This window comes from Macrobrachium rosenbergii, chromosome 29 (genome assembly GCF_040412425.1).
Source record: "Macrobrachium rosenbergii isolate ZJJX-2024 chromosome 29, ASM4041242v1, whole genome shotgun sequence".
In the NCBI taxonomy this organism is placed as follows: Eukaryota; Metazoa; Arthropoda; class Malacostraca; order Decapoda; family Palaemonidae; genus Macrobrachium; species Macrobrachium rosenbergii.
In genome coordinates this window covers 29444623-29454622 of record NC_089769.1, presented here as the reverse complement: position 1 = coordinate 29454622, position 10000 = coordinate 29444623, and the positions used below count along the sequence as shown (strand labels likewise).

Here is a 10000-nt window from a genome sequence, read left to right as displayed (position 1 = left end):
TATTCAAAGACTCAAGTATCTGCAGTTTCTGTTGGTTCTGTGCTTGGCCAATAACTTTAAATTCATCATAATTTACCTGTGTTTTGCACTTGGTGGCATGATTTCTTATGCATGATAGCTCTGGATTGGAGAGTCGGCATCCAGTTCTATAACTTACCCCCTTATGAGAGTCGGCTCTGACCCTGAGAAGCCGCCTGGTGGATCCAACGTATGTTCCCAGACTACATCTGGGACAAGTATATTCATAAACAACACCAGACGACATCAAAGGGTTTAAAGATCGGCTCTGCCTTTTAATGTCGTCTGGTGTTGTTTATGAATATATTTGTCCCAGATATATGAATTTCCGGTGAATTATGATTCGTTCATTCTCCAATAATTGTCTATAGAATTTCTAAAGTAGACAAAAGGAGTTTGTTCAGTGGGCTTTCAATCTCCTTTGAACAAAATAAATATCTGAAAATAAGATCTATCCTAGTTTTCATACTGGCATTTTATTTCCTAACCTTGGATGATCTATGATGATTAGAGAGAGAGTGAATTACTTTCATTTATATTATTCTGAAGAAAGTTTGGCTTCTGGTGCATTGCACGTTGTTCGAAGGGCTATAGGTTCCTCGTTGGGAAAGTGGGTTCCGTTCTCAGCTAGCACTCTGCTGGCCGCGAGTTCGAATCTCCGACTGACCAATGAAGAATAAGAGGAATTTATTTCTGGTGATAGAAATTCATTTCTCGCTATAATGTGGTTCGGATTCCACAATAAGCTGTAGGTCCCGTCGCTAGGTAACCAATTGGTTCTTAGCCACGTAAAATAAATCTAATCCCTCGGGCCAGACCTAGGAGAGCTGTTAATCAGCTCCTCAGTGGTCTGGTTAAACTAAGGTATACTTTTTTTTTTTTTCCACTTGCAACGCACTGGGAAGAAATGTCATCCTGAGCATTGTGAGTCAGATATATATAATACACACACACACACACACACACACACACACACACATATATATATATATATATATATATATATATATATATATATATATATATATATATATATATATATATATATATATATATATGTATATATATATATATATATATATATATATATATATATATATATATATATATATATATATATATAAATATATATATATATAAATATATATATATATATATATATATATATATATATATATATATATATATATATATATATATATATATATATATATATATATATATATATATATATATATATATATATATATATATATATATATATATATATATATATATATATATATATATATATATATATATATATATATATGATTATTATCACTTTTGTACGTGATTCATTTTATATTGGCTAAACCGGGAAAGCACTGGAAAAAAGAATTGAACAGCATAAGAAATGTGTGAGATATGCACAAGGGAACAGTGGTATATTTGTACATGTTAGTGAGAACAATCACGCTATCAACTGGGAAGGGGCAAAAAGGATGGTACATTCTAATAATGCACTGGAAAGGAATATCATTGAATCTAGCTTTATAAAAGAAAGTTACAACCATAATATGAATATCAGTCAAGGGATGTATAAACTTGATCCTTTAATATCAAAAGAAATTTGTAAATTGTTTAAATTTTAAGGTAGGCAGTAGAGATGTATGAAAATAAGATTATCATATTTGTAAACACAGTACAGGGGTAGCAGCAGTAATGAGTTTCCAAACTCCGCCTCCCTGACACCTGTCAGGCGTGGATCTTGAGGCAGCGTTTTGGTTTGTTTGTCAGCATCGTCCCCTGAGAGTATATTGTGATTTTCAGCCAAATGAGTTTTGAAGGCCACTCCTACCTCGACACCGACTTGAGGGGGGAAATGTAGTCTCTAACGGTTGTGTATGTCCGTCAGTACTGTTCCTGTAGTATATATATTTGTGACGTCTCATACTCTGTATCAGTCCTTCGTCAATGGCTTGAAATAAAGTCGAAACCGGTCAGGACCTACACCCCGTTTCTTATTTTCACCTGTGGTAATGTGTGATATATATATATATATATATATATATATATATATATATATATATATATATATATATATATATATATATATATATATATTTATTATGTGCGTGACAGAGAGACAGAGAGAATGTGTGTGTGTGTGTGTGTGTGTATTGTACTTCCTAACATGAAGCCATTCCTCATAACAACAAGGGACCTCTCGAGGAAAGCAAGACAGGACTCAAAGACTCGTTCATACTATTTAATTCGGAAAGAACTCCCTGTGAGACAACGTCCACACCGTCGGCCTCTTCATTTAGCTACACAAAAGTTCATGATCATTGCGATAAGCTCCTGTGAGTCTCTGTGGGTGCGTCAGTACCTGTCGATAACTGTGAGTGTTCAGAGTTCACCACAGACAGGAAAAGTGTAAAACCTTGAAATTCCTTCTACGTCTTAATTTTGTCTCCATAACGGAAGTCAGCAAAATATGTAGGGAATGAGAGAGAGAGAGAGAGAGAGAGAGAGAGAGAGAGAGAGAGAGAGAGAGAGAGAGAGAGAGACATTTATGTTGAGCTGGAGCTCGTTAATATATTGTTTATTACTGGCTCTGAATTGCGTCCTCCATTCTTCTACTATAATATGAGCGCCATTTAGACGCCAGTGCGGAATGTTTGTCATTTTATCACGCCGGGTGTCCTTTGCAGAACTATTCTAACCCACAAAATGCATTATTGACAACTGTATATTGCCCTTGTTAGGAAGAAATCCTTCAGAAAATCCCGAATTCGTAGGAGGAGATTTGCAAATCTCCCCTCATGAAGCAATTTGTCGTCAGAAGAGCTGACCTGATCTCACACAAACTCTTGGGACAAATGGATCGACAACGATTCATTTGAAATACCTGTGATCTTTTTAACAAAAATTCTTTTAAGATCAGTCAAAAACTAAATGTAATCCAATTCAGTTTTCATGAAGGCGTTTGGTTTGACTTCCATAATTTCCTTTGCTAATTCACTGAGCTGCTGTGACAGATATCCAGAGGAACGTTTGAGAGGAATTTGAACTCTGGAATAACTGAAAGGGTCAGTCAGTCAGTCAGTGCTAAGCAGATAGTCGCCTTCCTCAGACACTGACTCATTCCACATCACGTCTTTTGTTCTCTGCCTCAAGCGGCTACGTTGACCAGTTCCACTGGAACGCCCCTTAGGCCCACTTGGTACGAAATGCTTGCAACGTCTCATTCAACCACAGTCTGTATGTCCCTGTGGTCCTTTTCATTATTTACTGGGCTCACCTAAATAGAGGTCCTTGATTCCTCACACTGTTGGACTGTGGAACAGTCTCCCTTCTGGGGATGTTGGGCACTTGGAACTTCTTCAGAAGTTCAAGCGAAGTTGCAATGCATTACTACCCTAATGCTATTCCCCTTCCATTTTAATACATTTTTTATCTATTCATCAATTTATTAATTTGTGTTTTTCTTTTTAACAAGTGAGATATTTTCTTTCTGTATTTCCCTTTACCTTCTCTTACTTCTTTCTAATGAACACCTTCTTATTCTTTGGAAGCTTGAATTTCAAGTTAATGGCCTCTGTGGTCTTGTTACATATGAATAGGGTTTATCTTTTGAATAATAATAATAATAATAATAATAATAATAATAATAATAATAATAATAATAATAATAATTTGGCAGCAGACCCTCCTTTAAACAGGTTCTATTGAATATTATTGCTGCTTCAGCTGCATTTATTTTGTAGACTTTTTTTCTATTTTCCTTATTGAGGACTTCTCTTCAGTGGAGGTGCGTGCTAACAGCTCGCCTATATTTGTCATTTCATGGGGGAAAAGTCAAAATCTGGATTCTGCTTCTTTATATATTCTATACAGTTAGTTCTATACAATTGTTGCCGCGACGTTTCGACAGACTCTTCTGTCATTCTCCAGCAGGGAGCTAGTAGAGGACTGGCAGATTGCATAGGTCCTTCTGAACTTATACACGGGCTTCAGCGGGGGCGATGGACGGCGAATTCTGATTGGTTGCAGTCGGCGAACTTCAAGCCAAATTTCTGCGGCGAAGCTCGATCCTGACAGATCTTCGCAACCTGGAAATATCATTCATTCCAGCGTTCCCATTGGCCACCCATTGCGTGATGTCATGCCGGCTGACATCATCGGTAGTTTGGCTGCTATTGGGCTGAAGATGAATGATGTTATTATCTACTCTTTCTGTCGTAGTCGGGGGATTGTCTCGAAGGGCGCCTCGCTCATCAGGGGCATCTCCATTCTCAGGGTTGTTGTTTTCAGGTATTCGTTGGATTCTGTGGGTGTTCTGCATTACTCTTCTTAAATTCGTGGGTAGGAGCGATGTCTCCTGCGTTGTATTCATTGTTGGTTTTCTCTCGGCAATGAGGAGCGCCTCTAGCAGGCGTAGACGTCGAGGGTTGGCGGCTCTCCCGATTATACTTATATTTTGTATAATACTGTCGTGGGAGATGGAAATATTGTGGGTAACACGGGCGTGGTTCATGATGGCACCCTCCTGGGCATGGCAGGAGATCCTTTTTGACAGACGCATCGTGGTCATTCCAATATAAGTGCCAGGGCATCCACGGACAGGACATACAAATTGGTAGACCACGTTCTTCTGCTTGAGGGGTTCTCTTGCTGGTGGAGAGGGGTTATTCTTCATCACAAGATCACGGGTGCGGCGGTTCTTATAATAAATACTGTCTTCGGTCGGGGTGACGTTTTCCATGACGATTTTCTTCATGGAGCTCTCGTCCTCAAAGTACTGGGGATGCATCCGGACCTTACAATATATCTTGATGTCATCTTGGGGGGCAGGTTGTGTGCTCTCACCGTTGTACCATTTTTCCAGGCCAGTTCGAATTTCTTTGTTGACGAGTTTGTTGGTTAAACCATTGTTCACCAACATTTGTGCAGCACATTCGAATTCCTTGTTAGTGTCCTGCCAGGTGGAGCAGTGCGAGAGGGCCCTTTTAATGAAGGTCCTGACTGTCGTGTTCTTAAACCTAGCAGGGCACTTGCTATCCCCGTTCAAGCAAAGTCCCAAATTGGTGGATTTTGTGTAGACTGATGTCTTCAAGTTCCGTTCCGTCTTTGTGACCATAATGTCGAGGAAGGGGAGCCGGTCGTCTGTGCTGAACTCGACAGTGTAGTTCAACGCACTACATTGTTGGAAGGTCAGATGAAGGGCTTCAACCTCCTCCTCGTTGTCTGCTTGAACGAAGACGCCGTCGATATATTGGGCATATTTCTTCGGCCGCTGGATTCTCTCGAAGACACGTTCTTTTATGGTGCCCATGTAAAAATTTGCAAAGAGGACGTCCAATGGAGAGCCCATCGCAACGCCATCCTTCTGGCTATACATGTGCCCTCTGTGCGTAGTGAAAGGCGCCATCTTCGTACAGATCTCCAGCAGAGCCTTCAGGGAACCTTCTGGGATGTTCAGTGGGGTCATTGTCAGCTCTCTATAGACTTTGTTCAGGATAATGTGGATGGTTTCATCCACAGGTACGTTGGTGAATAGACTCTCTACGTCCAGAGAAGCGATGGTCCCCGCGCCCGGGGAGTCTCGGATCACTTCGAGGAATTCCACAGAGGACTTCAGGCTATAACTGCTCGGGACGTAGGGGGTCAAGATATGATTTAGTCATTTGGCGAGGGCGCAGGTCGGGGCAGGTGTTTGGCTAATGATCGGGCAGAGGGGGTTGCCAGCCTTGTGTGTCTTGACATTCCCATACTGATAACCAAGTTCGTAGTCACCTGCGATGGGGGGAAGATGGACAGCATTGCTGGCAGCATTCACAGTGCTGATGATCTTATTAGCTTCCCTCTTGATGTTTTCGATGGGGTTCCTCGTCAGCCTTTCGAATTTCGTCGTGTCCGACAGGATGGCATCCAATTTGTCGAAATACTACTCCATACATATAAGGACAAAAGCTGCTGTCTTGTCAGCACGACGCACTGTGATGCCTTCCTTTTCCTTCAGCTCCTTCGTAGCTTTCCTCATCTCACGGGTGCAGATTCCACTGTCGTAGGACCCTCTCTCCGTGAGGGCTTCTGCTAACAGGAGGGGCTGGAGGGCGTCGGAAGTTCTAACGGTGCCTCGGGATTCTAACTGTTGTATAGATTCAAGCATCAGTTCAATTTCCAACCTCTTCTCGTGGTTCTTTGGCCTCGAAATAAAGTGGCAGTTCAGCCCCAAATTCAGCAAAGCGTCTTGATCCGGGGAGGACTGGAAATCTGTCAAATTGATGTAGCCTTTGTGCTGCTGCGGCACTCATAACTTACCGCCGTTGAGGGCTGTGAGTTTGCGCATGACGCCCCTCATGCGTTGGGTCATATCCTCCTCTCAAGGCGGTTTAGACAGGCCAAAACTTCTTCTTCAGTAGTCATCATCGGGTGGGGGACACGTTCGTTATCAATGTGGTCATCTTCATGGTCAATCTCAATCAGGTTGTCATTCATGGGAACTAAGTATTGCGAGAGAACAGGTTGTTCTGCTTCGGGTGCTCCATCTCCTCCGTCGGTGGGTCTGCTCATCCGCTGCCGGGCGTTCATCCATTGCTGGTGTAGGCGTGATGCTTCGTCGTGCAGGTCACGCAACTCCGACGTCTTAGTTTCCAATTGCCGCTGCAGGCAGCAATTGTATAGAACTAACTGTATAGAATATATAAAGAAGCAGAATCCAGATTTTGACTTTTCCCCCATGAAATGACAAATATAGGCGAGCTGTTAGCACGCACCTCCACTGAAGAGAAGTCCGCAATAAGGAAAATAGAAAAAGTCTTCTACAAAATAAATGCAGCTGAAGCAGCAATAATATTCAATAGAACCTGTTTAAAAGAGGGTCTGCTGCCAAATTATACTAATTTAAGACTGCACGACCCCTCAGCAAGAACAGGCGAAGATACCAGGAGCTTCAGGCGGTCCCTCCTGCAGCGTATGGGTAGATCAAATGTAGATCTAGCATTCTCAAGAGTAGCTCACATTTGCCGAGATGTAAACTATGGTTGACTCCTCCGAACAGTCCATGCCAACGGTGCCTCATTCTTCTTTATTTGCTTATATAGACACATCAGACGAGGAATCTACTACGGATCATTCTTATATATACACACCTGATCAGTTGGAGTAATTATTTTATTTCTAACCATAGCAACAGCCTTTCTAGGATATGTGCTCCTTTGGGGACAAATATCGTTCTGAGGGGCTACTGGAATTACCAACCTAACCTAATATCTGCGATTCCATTCGTAGGGACAGACCTAGGACAATGAATTTCAGGGGGATTCGCGGTAAGTAACACAACACTAACACGATTTTTCACCTTCCACTTCCTATTCCCATTCATTATTGCAGCTGCCTTTATAGTCCATATTTTATTCTTACATCAAACAGGATCTAACAATCCCCTAGGGATCTCCAGACAACTAGAAAAAATCCCCTTCCATCCTTACTTCTCATTTAAAGACATTGTAGGATTCGTAGTTACACTAGCTGCATTAATCATCCTCACACTCCTTGATCCCTATCTCCTAGGAGACCCAAACAACTTCATTCCAGCCAACCCGCTAGTCACCCCAGCCCATATCCAACCAGAATTATATTTTCTATTCGCCTACGCAATCATTCGATCAATCCCTAATAAACTAGGAGGAGTTATCGCCTTAGTGATATCAGTAGCCATTTTATTCATCTTACTGTTCACGCACAAAAACAAATTCCGGAGACTAGCCTTCTACTCAGTCAGACAAATCTTATTTTGATCCATAATTAGAATCGTAATTTTACTAACATGAATCGGCGCCTGACCAGTAGAAGACCCCTACACCTCACAGGACAAATCTTAACAGTTTTACATTTCTCATTCTTCATTATTAACCCACTAGCAATAGTTGTATGGGATAAACTCATAGACTGACTATTCATCTTTAGGAAGACAAGTGTTTTGAAAGCACCCAACAAGAGTTCGAATCTCTTAATAGTCTATCCTAATTTTTTTACAAAACCATATGGGTAGGGCTATCAATCAATATGGTCCACAGTAGAATCATGAATATTACTGTATAATTCACCTAGGATCATGCAGTATTGATCAAAATTGTTGTTATTTTTCCAGGGCATAGAAACATTAATTATGAGGATCTTAGTGTTCCCTACTGTCATTTGAAGACCCAGCAATCTATCACTCCTATAGGTCATCACATTCACTATATTGTCTAAGATTTTTGCCACAGGAAAGACAGGCCCCCTTTTGGGGTACCAGTTATGATGTGATCTGTCACTTGCATCGATGAGGCTGAGAAAGCTCTGTAGTCTTCCTGTATTGAATCGCAGATGGCAAGGTCATGTGTCAGAGGAGCTTTTCTTTCAGTGCAATGATGCCTTTGACGCTTTTGCAGAACATGTTCAGGAGAGGAATGTTCTGCTTGAGGCCAAAATTATTCCGTGAAATTATATCTAATGTACCCATGGCTACTGATGACGTCAGGAAATGAATGAGTTGGTCATTTGGGTGAATGGGGCGTTGGCCGGCAGGGGTGGACAGTCACTTGTGATGGGAGGTTGGCAGGCACTTGTGGTAGAAGGTGAGCCTGCGACCAAACCGCTGCATGGGATGTCAGTAAGTACCCCTGCTGGGAATGAGTGTTGGCTGGTCCCAGATTAGGTTATATAACTTGAGACTTTTATGTTAGGACCGAAATTCTGGCCTTTAAGAGCAACGAGGTGTTGAAATAGGCAGGTAATCCTGTAAGCCACTTTATGTTTAATTTTGCATGGGAGATTGTGGAAGATAAAGAGAGTTGGAGCCTGTGAGAAATTTGACTGTGCTATGGCGTCTAGCTTTACCGATGGGTGCAAATTGTGAATAAACAATGTGACATCTCTTCTCAGGTTTTGGGAGAGGTGATTCACGTTTGTTAGGCTTTTGGTCCAGCTGGCAAACGAGAGGCTGTTTTCTTTTATCTGCTGGCTTGTTTTTCTGCCAACCGCCAGTCACATCTTGATCATTATCATCATCATCCACCACGGGGGTTTGAGCCGGGAGAGAGGGTCAGAAGACTTACGAGGGCTGGTGATCTTGACTGTTGGTCTATCTTCCACCAGAGGCACTGGGGAGGGAGGGGATTTTGGGAGTCCGTTGGTCCCCTCTGATAGGTCTACGGGTGATGCGGGTACCTCACCTATGTGAGAAAAGGCGTTTCCTATTTAGGAGGGTGCGGTCAAGTCGTTCTCACATGGCACCCTCTCTTCTCTCGTGGTGCTGGGTGGCAAGGAAACAATAGATGCCCAATTCAAAGTTGAAGTGTGGTGGCTCGCTGTAAGACTGTCGAATGAATCCTGAACTCCTTTGATCGCATCCCAAATGAGTGAAAGGTTATTTGTTTCCTCAGCTTTGCGACCATCGAACAATACCTGTAGTCCCCTGATCGCGTCCCAGATCAATGAAAGATTGTTATTTGTTTCAATTTTTCTGAGAGAAACTTTGAAGCTTGGAGGGCATTTTCTGCTGTACTGCACACTGCAGGAAGGCTTAGGCCAGCAGGTCCCTTTGAGGGCATAGTGAAAGGGTCATTGGAATAGATTTTCACTGAGCAGGTCCTTAGTCACTGAGTGATATATGATATTTTCTTGGGAGAGGATAAGTTTTTCGCTGATCGCTCCCGAAGAATGGAGTCTGGTATCAGGTCTTTGCATTCTGAATATGCAACGTTAATTGCCTCATCGGAGAAGGCTGCATGGACAGATTGTATAACAGACTCGACGACGGAACGGTTCGATTGGTACTGTATAAAGTAAAGACAATTGTTCTCGAGCACGGAATTTGTGTGAGAAGCACAGGTCACTGGCGCGATGGTTGGAGGTTGATCGGATGACATTTTTGTGGTGAAGAGAGGCCAAGAACTTACATACCCAACACGTTTTTACACATTTCCCAGGGCCAATAGGCCTCCAGTAG

General features: G+C 42.0%; 1 pseudogene; it reads left to right on the top strand.

Annotated features, from left to right (window-relative positions):
• The first annotated feature begins 6981 nt into the window (after positions 1-6981).
• LOC136854452 (cytochrome b-like) lies at positions 6982-8166 on the top strand (annotated as a pseudogene).
• Positions 8167-10000: the final 1834 nt, after the last annotated feature.